Raw genomic sequence first — 13243 nt, 5'->3', positions numbered from 1 at the left:
TAAATATTTGTACTTGGGACCTTTTGAAAGATGGATCAGGATACCTGGTGCATTAACATAGCTCAGGACAGATTATGGTTCTGTCTGCGTTAGAATGTAATTTAAATGAATCAACTGCCACATCTTACAGCTTGACACGCGCCTGCCCTGGACAGGAGCTTGATTTATATTCTCTTGATGAAGATGTATCTGTGCACTTACTGTCACGAGCCATCAGCATGCATGTGCTGCTTGGTTCCCAGTGCCACAACCTGACAGGTGACTCTGTTACTGTCACTTAACTGCCGACACCAGTTGTGCCGTGAAGCTGTTGCGATGTGACACCACCCGACTCGTGGCGCTTCCGATGGGCCGCGCCTCCCGCGCCTGTCAGATGCAGGAGATGAACTGGCCTGGAATTCCTGTAGGTTTTATGGCTGTGAGGTTGCCTTGGAGAAGTCTGCCTGGCCCCTCAGGATGACTAGGGCTAGAAAACATCAGTGTAAGAACCTCAGGGATTCGTCTGAACAGGCTGGATCGATGGGCTGAGGCCAACTATACGGGCTTCAGCAAGGCCAGGTGCTGAGTCCTGCACTGGGGCTACAACAACCCCAGGCAACGCTACATGCTGGGGGAAGAGTGGCTGGGAAGCTGCTTGACAGAAAGAGACCTGGGGGTGCTGATGGACAGGCAGATGAACACGAGCCAGCAGTGTGCCCAGGTGGCCAAGAAAGCCAATGGCATCCTGGCCTGCATCAGGAATAGTGTGACCACCAGTAGAGAGCTGATTGTCCCCCTGTCCTTAGCACTGGTGAGCCCACACCTTGAGTACTGTGTGCAGTTGGGGCTGCCACAGTGTAAGAAGGACATTGAGGTGCTGGAGAGGGTGCAGAGAAGGGCAACAAAGCTGATGGGGGGGTCTTGAGCATAAGTTTTGTGAGGAGCAGCTGAGAGCTGGGGCTATTCAGTCTGGAGTAAAGGAGACTGAGAAAGAATGTGGAAAGTCCACAGTGACTGTTGACATCAGTGTTTTCCCTGTTTACAGTGGGTGTTCTAAGCCTTCCTCTAATGAGACAAAAGCCTTGTCCTCAGGTAAGTAAGTGATCCAAAGCAGGACTTTGGAGATTTCTGTGACAGGGTTTTTTTTTTTCCAACATAGTCTACGTAGAACTTGTGTCCCAGCTGCAGCAGCCGTGACTGCTTGTGTTTCAGCTGCTATAGGTGAACCGTTTGTTTTGAGAGGTATAAGAAACACAGTTGCTGAAACCCAGACAGTGTCTGAGCTGTCTGTCCCAGTGAGGGACTGCCAGGAAAAGTCACAGCAGAGAGGTCAGACCAGAGCAACTAAGACCAATCTGTTGTTTTCTCTAATGGCCCCACAGCACTTTTTTAACCGGGCAGAACACTTCATCTTCTAGTATCTGACAGTCCTGGAGCAGAGAAAATGGGATTTTGTATCTTAGTTCCAGCCTTACTTCTGGTTTCTATTGCAGTGATGGACTCAGCTGTATGAGGGGCTCAGTAGAGCAGCATCACAGCCACATCTGTACAAGCTCTACCCCATGATCAACTGCTGCACCATGTGGTGGCAGCAATGACACATTGCTGGGAACCATCACGAGGTTGTTAATTCTCCAGCAGAGACTGGTGGAAAATAATCGCTTCACGTATTTGATGCAATCAGCTGATGGAGCCTGATAAAAGCTGAATTGGGATGAGCAGCTGTAATGCAGATGTGTCACATCACGGTTGTGTTGTCATTCTGTTCCTTTGTATGATATGGCAGATCCACAGCAATTATTTTTAAATGCGGTCTCTATTCCTGCGAACCGGTAACTTGAAACATTCACTGTCTTATTTGCTTCATGCCAAGTGAGATTTCACTCAATTTGTCATTAAAACCACTGTCCTCTTCTGTGGGAAGAGAGTATGTTTACATAAACAGCTCCCCAGTAATTCTTTGTTTTCTAGAGGAGCAAGGGGCTGGCATAATTTCTCAGTCTCACTAAGCTTTGTCCACAAAAACCTGTGCTGATGAGTCCACAGGACTGACGGCAGATGTGGGAGTACAAAGCTGGCCGTTGCACTTGCTGGGTTGTAGAAAGGCCAAGGGGGCAAACTCCCTTCGTCATTCCTGTATGTGCCACATGGATCATTTTTGGAAAAAAACCCAACAAAACAACAAATCACCTCCAAAAAAACCCCCCACAAACCTCTTCAATTTTGCAAAGTTGTGCTCTGGCAGAACACGAGTTAGAAATGAAGAGCTGCTCAGATGAGTGTGCTCTGCAATCCCCACAGCAAACAGTTATCATTTCCCTTTTACAGAAATCATAAGACTGGCTGAATTTGCAACCCTGCTCACAAATCATGAAGGATGAGTCTCCCAAATAATGAAAAATTTTAGTATTTTCCCATATAATGCTTGTGCTTTTACTCTTCATTATCCTGTTTCCATTGCCATGACAGCCAGGAAGGTACAACTCTCACAGTCAGAGGTGTCTGTCTTGCCTAATCACCTGGGAAGTGGATGTTAGGGAAAAAAAAAACCAACAACTCATGCTGTGAAATCTGAAATCAAATGAGGAGTCTTGCAGCCCAGAGCACTGGGGATGCAGCACTGGGGCCAGCAGTGGCACTGGCAGGGCCAGTGCTGGGGCTTCTGGAATCTCCCAGTTAAGATGCTGTTGGTGCTTGGAGATGCTGCTCGGTGCAGTCAAGCATGTGCTGAGTTTCATGTTTTGTTTGTCTGTCTGCTGCTGCTGGCTTTGTTTCTATTAATTATCTTTTATTTCCTTTTGCTTCCTTATCTGCATCACTTGCCTTTTTTTTTTTTTTTTTTTTGTAAAACTTCCGATCAACTTTCTAAAGTTTCTCCCTTGCTGACACAGAAACAATGAATATGGATCAGAATTTTCATTTCCTTTTTTTACCACATCCATTTGCTTGCTAGAACAAGCTTGCCACTCTAGTTTTACTTTGATAAACCTAATAAAGAAAAAACACTTCCCAGCTCCATATTATTTTATGCCTTGTTTGTGACTTCAGCATCCCTCATACAGGCTTAAAGAGAATTTATTCCTTATTGCCCTAGAGTCATTTCAGGAGAGCACTTGTGTTTTTCCTGACATAAAAATGTCCCCCCTATAACATGATGAATATTAAATAGGTGCTTGAATGGAAATGAAACGATGTGCACTGACCTGACAGCTCCATTTATTGCAGTGAGGCCAGAAGGGAACAGAAATGTCAGGTTTGTCCGGCCGTGGGCATGAGGCCTGGCTGCTGAATTGCTTCATCAAGTGACCAATTTCCATCAATGGGCCTAGAAAACTCTTCTGCAGAGAGTATGCCCTGCTTTCCTAAGGAGCTCAGTGGCTTCCCAGCTGAAAGCAGAACTTGGCTGAAAAAAGTACATAGCTGGTTTCTGCTCCTCTGCTGCTTCCTGAACAGAGAGGTGCTGGTCGGGGTGGTGTAAGGTGGAAAATCTGGGTTCATTTATATGGCTGACGTGTTGCTTTTAGTGAGACTGCTAGTTTTGCTGGTTTGATACCACTAGGGAACAGGGATCAAACCTGATGCTCCAGCAGTTCCCTGAAGCACCCGTCCTCTCAAGGGCAAGGGCTGAGCATCTGGAGCTCTGGAGTTCACATCCACAAGGTCTCCCAACAACTTACTTTTTTTTCCCCCTTTCCAAATATGTGACATTTTTAATGTCACCAAATAAACTTGTCTGGAGGCTCAGCAGCAGGGCCTGGGCTGGAATCCATAGCTAAGGCACAGAGTTGGGGGAGCAGGTGTCAGCTTCCTTTTTCCCGCCCATTTCGTGGCAGCCACGTCTCCTCAGGCTCTGCACAGCATAGATCATGTATGGGTCTTCACTGGCAGGTTTTTTCAATTCCTTTTTCCCCTCCAACACTCTGCTAGTCAATAATTCCAGTGTGGATATTTTACCCCTGGAGCTGTGGACATATTTTTAAGAGTTTTCAGAATCAGAAGGGAAATGCAACTCGGCTTTTAGCTGTTTGCTCCTTCCTTTAGCGCAGTCACGGGTGGATTTTGCTGCTCACCTCCCAGACGTGCTGACTCACTCCAGTTGCTCTCCCTTCCCTGGGTTACACTTTCTCCAGCTACAGGTGCCAACCAAATGACAACTTGAGTCATTAAATGACTAAAGATAGTGGTGTCATTGCAGGGGAGCAGCAGATGTTCATAGTGGCCTTTTTCTGTGCAGCAGCCAGTAGTAAGGGCAACAGGGCTGCTTTTGCAGTGTGGGGCAAACTGCATTTATTACTATTTTCTCTCTAGGTGTTTATCTGAGCAGCGCATTGTGCTAATTCATATTGTATTGGATTCTGTTCCCTTTGGGAACTGATGGAAAAATGGCTGTGCTGATAGAACACAACCCAGGTGCCCTTAACAAGTCAAACATGCTCACATTGTGACAACGGCTTCTCCATGTGTTTATTTTGGAGTAACAGAAAAATTACTGTATCTGCACTACCCATAAATGTAAGGGGAACAACCTGATTAATTATTCCTCACTTTAGAAAAAAATGGCTGGGTAAGGGCACAGAACAAATAGCATCAATCTACCTGGGATTATTTTAACTGACACCTTTGCTCAGCTGAAATAAAAACCCATCTCACGCCAGTGCTGGGCAGGGGAGCTGCCCACAGCAGCAAACGTGGCTGCCCCAAGACCATCACCATGGTCTGCTCTGAGACCACCCCATGCTCCTCCCTGTCCACCACCTTGCTCATCTGGCAGTTCTGTACTGCACGGGTATGAAAGGACTGGGAATATTTTTACTGTCCCACGTTAGTGAATAATTGAATTCTATAAAACTATTAAGCAATAATAGATAAGAATGAGCTAAAGTGAGTATCAAGATCTAGATGATGTTAGCTAAAAATAGCATATTAAAAATACATACTGCAATAAACCCAGTCTGAATGCAACAAAGCAAATGAGGATTCATTCTGATTCCCTGTGCTTTTCAGGAATGCAAGAAAAAAGGTGGGGAAACACCCACACTCAGCAGAAACCCATTCTGTTCCACTTTGTCAAGTCTGCTAAAGGTGAAGTTAGGAGCAGCTTTGCTTTGCCTTGAGGTGGGATTTCACACAGTGCCCACAAGCCTGAGCTTGTTTGCGTGCCCTGATGAATGGCTTGTTTTTTTAAAAAATATTGCCTTCTCAGATGTTCTGGAGACCCTTGAAGAAGTCAAGCCCTGGCACCATGGCCTCTCATCATGTGGCCTCAGGACACCCTCTCTCAGGCTGTAAGGAGGGGACCTCGGTGCTAGGAGGAGGTGGGAGCCTCCACAGGCAGGTGTGGAGAAGACCCTGTCGCTCGAGGAGGTGGATTTAGAGCAGCCAACAGTGGGATTCTCAGGAACATGCAGTGAGTCAGTCCTGGGCATGGGAAGTGTGGCTGGGAAGAGCACAGGGCTTGGTGCCTGCACTTCTTCCAAACTCCTGTTTTCTTCAAAATCCCGATGGGATCTGCCCTCTCAGCTTGAGATGCATTTCCCCTCTGGACTCTTGACCTTGGGGAGCATGTGAAGACATAACAAAGCCCAAAACACAGCACCAATTGCATTCAAGTCTGTGTATCTTAACATCAAACTTAAGTACAGTAGTAAAGCAGCTCCCTTCTCTTATTCCCTCCCACACCCCATAAGTGCTTGTAGAGGTGTTTTGCCACCTTGCTGTGATGGCAATAAGCCTTTACCTGAACAAATTGATCCTGAGCAACTGGAGTTTTTACCTTGTTTGCTGCTGCCTTGCCTGCTGTTTCTACCCTGGCTCTGAGCAGGTACAAATAATGAATTAACTGCTAGATAAGCCCTGTGCTCCCCTGAGCAATTATTCTGGCTTCTGCCATAGCAGACTCAATTTGTCCTGCAATAAGTCCAATTTTCTGAGAAGTTAGTTCTGGCTTGGGCATTAATCATCCACATCTGGGTATCTTTTGAGAGGGAGCCAGCTGTGAGTCAAGCTGTCAGGGATGTGGAAAAGCACGTCCTCAAGAGTGCCCTGGTCCTTTTGGGGATGCAAATGCACTCCCAGCTGCATGTGGCATTAAGTCATTTAGTGAAGTGAGGAATGGTATAAAACATGTAAGGATCTTGGGCACCTGGGTAGTGAGTTAGCAACCCCATGCTTCCCTGTCTCTGGAAGATCAGCCCTACTTTAACACAGATTTAAATCTCAAACGTACAATTTGTTTGGAAGGGTTTGCTGCTTAGAAAGGTTATTTTATGCATCTGCTAATTAATTCTGGGCAAGAAGTGTCATTAGATGGCAAGAAAGAAAATCATGTCAGTGTTTGAGCACCAGGTGGCAGGTACCAATCCACCTGCTGAAAGAGCAAATCATGGCAGTGACATGGAGACCCCAGTCTGGAGATGCTGGCCTGCTCAAGGCTTTTCTCCCTGTGGTTTAGCTTCAAGGTGCTCAAACAGTGTAAACCAGAGTGTCCCTGCCTGTGCAGAGGGGCTGGAACTAGATGAGCTTTAAGGTCCCTTCCAATCCAAACCATTCTGTGACTCTATGATGGTAGCTCTTTTGAACCTACCCTCTGAGATGCCAGGTTACTGAGTGCAGAGCAGTGGGAAGAGCTCCTCAGGGACTCCTCCAGGGATGGGGATCAGCAGCAGTTATGATAATCCCACCTTGCAGGTTAAATAATCCTCTTTTCCTGCCCTGGCAAGAAACTTGGCAAATTGTGGTTTTGCTGGATCTAGTGAGGCTTGTGAGAGTTTCTGCACCAGCTTCCTCATTGTAACCAAGGTTTCCTTCTTTACATAAGGTTTCACTGGGGCGAAATTGCCTGCTGTGTTAAGAACCATTTCTGTAAACATCAGTAAAACTAGCCACATAATTGGTGTTAATCACCTGGAAAACCTCAGCTGCGTCTCTAGAATGCTACTGATGTCTTGGGTGCACTTACTGGGTACATAAATAACTTTCCCAGTTGTCACACCATTGTCCAAAGAGCTAAGTCCGTCACTGAGAGGTGCTGGCAGTGAGAATTCACGCTCTTGTGACCAATCTTTAAACAGATGCAGAACCACAGGCAGTGTTATATCCTGTTTGCTCATTTTGAATATATTATTGTTTATTGGTACCAAAAGATCATCATTAAATAGCATGCCAACTGCAGATGAACACTATATTGTTGATGGCTGGTGGCACAGGAGATGAGGGAATTTTATTAACTTTGTCATTTCCAATCCTCAGCATCATAAATGACTTGGACATTTTCTATTACAGTTGCAGATCTACCTTAACATCACAAAAGCAACTAGAGTGTGGGAAATCAGGTATAAACTGAAAAATAATTAAAGGCCTGGTGACAACTTGATAACACCGAATAATTAGAGTGTTGGTAACAAATCCTGAATTTTAATTTTCTCGCTATAGCTGATACTAGTAATTGAGATCAAAAGCATCTTCAGTGCTTTAGGAAAACTCACTCACGTATGTATTATTTAAGGAGGGGAAGGAAAAAAGATGAAAACCATAGCTCTGGGTGAGGTCTGCTGACAGGGTGGGAACCACGTGAAACCCTGCAGCCGGGCAGGCAGCGGAGCCGGCCGAGCCCCTCCTCACAGGGCATGGAGCTGCAGGAGGTACCTGCAGCAGCCCCTGCAGGGTTATTTATGTTTAGGATACGTTCCCCAGGCAGTAGGTGGGTGGAGGGGACTGGGGAGGGGGGGGCTCATTTTAAAGCATGTAACTGCTACGTGGGAGCAAACACGAGATCTGCAGCATGGACGTGGGCTCTACAAAATTGAGCCCAACGGCACAAGCCGCGGAGCAAGAAGAAATGGCCAAGTTACACTGGAGCTTCTTCATTAGCTTCTCTGCCCTGGGATTTTTAAAGCAGTCATGGTGTTGATTTGTTGAGTTTGCTGAGATGTTTGGTACTGGTCCTTTCATGACTCCTCATGCCTGCCTGGAGTGCTGGGTCACCTCCCGGCTCAGCGGTTGGACCCTTTCTGGGGTAAGTAGTTAAAATCTGTTTGGGGGAAAAGGAAATGGGGTTTTGTGGCTACATGGGAGAGCAAGGACAGAGGGAGAGAGCCTGAGCCATCAGGGCCTGTTGTCACCTCACTGGCCATGAAGACCTTATGCACAATCATAACTATGGTGGCTTTAATGACTTAGGTAGCATCATTGAAAAGATACTCAGTAACTTAGTGTTGCCCAGGATTCATGCTTCCTGTTTTCACAGGTGCAGGGAGCTGGGTCTGCCCTGGAAGGGTTTCTGGGGCTGACCCTGCACCCCTCTATGCCAGGGTCACCCCATGGGGGTGGCACAAGGTTTTCAGGGGTTTCTGCCCTTTGCTGCATTATGGGGTGACCCCCCCAACTGCAGCCAGCCCACTACAGGACTGGGGGAGAAGCCCTGCAGAAATCTTTCACAGCTGGAGGGAAGATGATAGAAGGGTGCTTGTGCTTGATGCTTGCAGGAGAATAATCCTTTTTTTTTTTTGACCATCCTCTGTATATACATATATATCCATATGCACATAGAAAATTTTAAAATTAGCTCTATTTGCTCCCTATGCTTAAATAATTACTGTACATTTGATGTCTAATAGAACCAAATGATGATAATATTTTGACATAGTTTCAAAGCTGTGTTTAAATACCAAGAGTGGGCAGAGCTTAACATGTGGTGAAGAGCATTTTGGCTGTGGTTGTGTGTTTAGGACCAGGAGCAAGTGCCTTATTTCCTCCTTTATCCACTTCTGATCTCTTGTTGATTATCTCAATATCCTTTGTATCCTGCTTTACCCCTCGTTTGGAAAGACTTTGACTTAGGCATTGGCTTTGCTATTTAGTCTTCACTTGGGATTTCAAGATAAATCAAACTGTAAATAATAAACAGAAGTAGGAGGCATTTCTGTAGGACTGGGGCACAAGGGGATGTTTAGGGAGAGACTACACAGCTAATACCTGGCTGCCTTCCCACAGACTAGGAGATCTTGGGATGAAATAAAGCACAACCACCTCACAAAGCATGGACTGCTCCAAGGGACTGACAATCTCAGTGAGCAAAACCAAGAGCTGTCGGGAGGGAGAGAGGAAAAGAAGAAAGATTTTGCTGAGGTCTTGCAGTACAGCAGCAGCTCCTCTGCTGCACAGCATCCCATCTTCCCCAGCAAACCAATGCCCACGTTTAATGAGCTTGTTGAATATTCCTGTAATTCAAGCAGTCTCTCCTAAGGACTGCTGCTGGAGCAGGTGGGACAGGGGCTGCAGGGCTGCAGAGGGAGCACCCAAGGCCATGTCTGTGTTGGGATGAGGACATACCAGCCCTGAGCACATCACAGCTGGTGTCATGGCCCTTGGCAGGGCAGGACCCTGCAGGCACTCCAGGGATCCCTGCAGATGCCAGGGGCAGCCCCAGGAGGACCAGTATCCAGCTCTTGCCACACTGCAAAGCCAAGGGCAGGATGAAGGTGTATTTTCCAGGCAAGAGTTTTCCCTGGGTTAGGCTCTGCTGCCTCTAAGAGCTGAGCAGCACAACAGCAGATTGTAAAGGGAGTTGGGGCCCTGTGACTCTATCAGTTTTGATCAATTTCTCAGTTGACTTAGTAATACACTAGAGAGTGTGTCAACGTGCTTTATGGAGGTCTGCAAGTGCCTACCATGGCTAATCCATAAAGCTCAAATGGTTTCCTGGAAAACAGACATTCTGTTGTCACCATGAGGAGACTACTAAGCAGCGGGGGAAAAAGAGATGGAGTTTGCAAGTACCTGCTTGAGCTGCTGGGAATGCTATGGGCAGGAAATGTGGGCAGCACCTGAAGGAGGGGCTCAAGGCAGCTGCCCACAGTGTCCAAGAGCCAGAGAGAGCAGGGAAATGGCCACCATTGCCACCCCAGAGCCTCTTCAGCTCTCACTCTGCAGCCCTTCCAGCCCCTCGCCCAGCAAAAGCAATGGCACTGCTGTTCATTTCCAATGAAACACAGCAAACAGATTTTTGTGATTCACGGAAATACAGTTTTAAACACCACCCCCTGCCCCCCTCCCATCCCCGCATCTGCCCTCCAATCCTTAAAACATGGATTGCTGTGAACTGGTAGCTCCATGCTTGAGGCATACTGAGTAGCAAAGACATTTCATCACACAAATATTTGAATGGTTCTCCCAGTTTTTTGAGTCTACCTCTATCATATAAGACTATTTTGCATTCAGGGTATTTACCAAAGCCTTTTCGCTGAGATTCTCCAAGACTCCCTGACTCTCACACCTCCCCACCAACCACTGAAGGCTATAATGAAATTGCTTTTAAATTAACCCATTTTTAAAAACTATTTCAAAGCATCTTACGCATTTTGAACCCTGGGAGTGTATTTTGGGTACCCCACCATACCCCAGGAACTTCAGTGTTACTGCATTAGGAGAGTTTTTTCACATTGATTTGGCTCCAGGAGCTGGGACTTATAATTAGACACAAATATCCTGACATTTAAGAAAAAATAGTAAGAGTGGGTGCTCACTGTAAAATCCAAAGTGGACTTTACAGAAAGATGAAACTTTCTGTACAGCTGGAGCCCTTCTCTCTCCTTACCCATTGTAGCACTGCTTGTGCATTGCATGGATCCCCTCATCCCATCTATGGAGGGTTTCTGCCTCAGGAGCAGGGCTGATCCTGCCTGCACCTCTGCCAAACCCAATCTGATTTTATCTCTCCTATTCATAGGAGAAATGCAGATTTCAAAGGAGGAGAAAAATTGGCCCAGAGTTTTGACTATTGAGCCTGAGGAAAATCTGGCTTTTTTCCACAGTAGCTGTTCCAAAGTATGGCTATTCTCAGAGATTACCAGTTTGCTGAATACCCTTTTTTCCCCTGCTGTGTTTGATATGAAGTATTTTTCCTTTACAAAAGAAGAGTAATCCACAAACTAAAAGCTAAGCCTTTTGCCTTTTCCCGTGCCAAGTTTTGATGCAGAGAATAATATTCAGCAAGCAATAATCACATTGTAGCTATTGCCTAAGGCCTGGTTTGGACAGGAGGAAAAGTCACCGAGTGATGAGTTTCCAGAAGACCTCTGTCAGCTCCTAAAAAAGCAAAAGGAAAGACAACAACAGCCCATGTTGGCGGGAAAGGCCAGCTCGGCTCACTAAGGGAGGAACCAAGTGTGAGACAAAGAGCAGAAAAGTGTCCTTGCATCCCCATCTAGTGGCTTTTTGTAGAGTAAGTCTGTAGTCCTTTTTTGTTTAGGCAGCATTTTCTCCTCTACCTGTTAAGGCCTTGCAATCTGCTAAAAGACAGACCAGCACATGGCTAGAGTTGAAGCAGAAGTGCGGGGTTAAGTCAAAGCTTCTCGATTTTATGTATTTCTTAGATTCAAAATGTTTATAAATGCTCCTCAGTAAGTTTTTCAGGCTTTCAAAGTGGTTTTCTTCCCCTGCTCACTTGGTGGCCAGAGCTGTTGCGGCAGCATTGGGCTGCAGGGCTCCAAAGGGACCTGCTGCCACACTGTGGGGGACCAATATTTGCTGCCTGATAAAAATACCAAGGTTGGACAGATGGCAGAACTTACCTAAAATGGAAAGGAAACATTAAACCAGCTTTCAAAGAAATGTCAATTTAGCTAAGGATAAGAGCAGGACAAACCAGAGAAAGTGACAGGAGATCAGCCAACGCTTCTGTGAAAGGTGAGCATCATCCATGGGACTCTTAACCTGCTTTCCCACCGTTTGCTCTCTCCCTTTACCCAGAAAAATGTGAGTTGTCATCACATTTCCACTGATGGCATAAAAAGAAGTATTCCCATTTTGTGACAGATTTTCACCCAGCAGAGTGGCTTCTCTTGAGGTGCTGCTTGGAGTGTTCCAGCCTCTTCCCCTTGGAGGTGGTGCAGTGTCACACGTGGTGAGGGGAGGTGCAGCCTTGCTTTGAGAGGAGGTCAGTAAACAGAATTTAAATTCTGATCTTTTATTTTAGGTGCAATTGAAAGATGATAGGTGACATTAATAATTTGACAGTGCTTTTGTGTTATCTCCTCTCTGAGCTCTTTATGGCTGTTATGGGTGTCTGGGTCTGCCAGCAGGGTGCATCACCCTGCAGTGCACTCTCCTTAATCCAAACTGCCCAGCTGTGACTCCTGCCCCTGCAGACTCCCTTGCTCCCAGTTATGGACTGGTGAGTGAGCCCCACTGATGCACGGGAGCACCAGTTTAGCACACCAGCACTGCTGAGAAACCTTAGCATAAAGCAAAGCTCCCCTGGGCTGAGCTCCCCTGGCCACAACCCCCTCCTCAGCCACCCCAGTCCTGTGGGGGCTGCGATGCTGCACACCAGGGTCCCATATCACAGCTTTCTCACTAAAAACTCCTGTTCCCCTTAGTCCATCCCCTTGAACCAGAAAAACTTCTCAAGGACCAGTCTCCACAGCCTTGGGCTCTTCAAGGGTAAAAGGCTCACCTTACCATGCCTGTCTTTGCTCTCACACATATTTTTTTTTTTAATGCTTTCAGGTCTGTAAGGCAAAAGCTGCTCTTCACCTCCAATCAAAGAGCCTTTTCCAAAGGTGGTCACGTTGGCCTCTCCCTCTGCCCTCACCTTAGCTCTATAATTACAACTACATGAGATATGACCTCTAGTAAAAGTAGTTTGAAAAGGATGGTTTGAAAAGGTCTGGAAGAACTAATCCAGCAGCCAGACTTTAGTGAAAAGCCAGGAGGGTTGTGTTAAAAAAAAAATAAAAAATTGATCTCCAGGCCTAGATGCTTCATTTTTTTGGGAGGCTGAATTGAAGCACAAGGCCTATAACAGTGAGTGCTGTTGCCCCTGGGGAGGGACAGGTTCTTCTTTAATATTGTCTTTTTCAGTACTTATCAGAAGTCCTATGCTTTTCCCTATAGGAAAAAAAAAATATCTATAGACACATATAAAACCAAATGCTACTGCTTAAACTCCATGATTTACTGCTGCCCAGGAGCTGTTAGATATTTAACAGGATGAATGCAAAACAATGGATCTTCCTTTAGGGAGAATCTTGTCTTTAACTACCAGCAAAGTGGGTGCTACAAAATTGCTAGTTATCTTCCTCTCTACCAGAACTTGCCTATGTGCAGAACATTTGTACCAAATATTTCACTGTGGAGAATACAGAAACTGCCAGTTATATATTAAATCTTGTCTAGGAAATGGCAAATGTATAACTAACTGATGCAAATCTTCATTAAAAAAAAGAAACAGTGTTGCAGAAGAGCTCTACTCACCAGAAAAACC

Source organism: Apus apus, chromosome 6 (genome assembly GCF_020740795.1).
Source record: "Apus apus isolate bApuApu2 chromosome 6, bApuApu2.pri.cur, whole genome shotgun sequence".
Taxonomy (NCBI): Eukaryota; Metazoa; Chordata; class Aves; order Apodiformes; family Apodidae; genus Apus; species Apus apus.
This window is presented reverse-complemented; position numbering follows the sequence as displayed.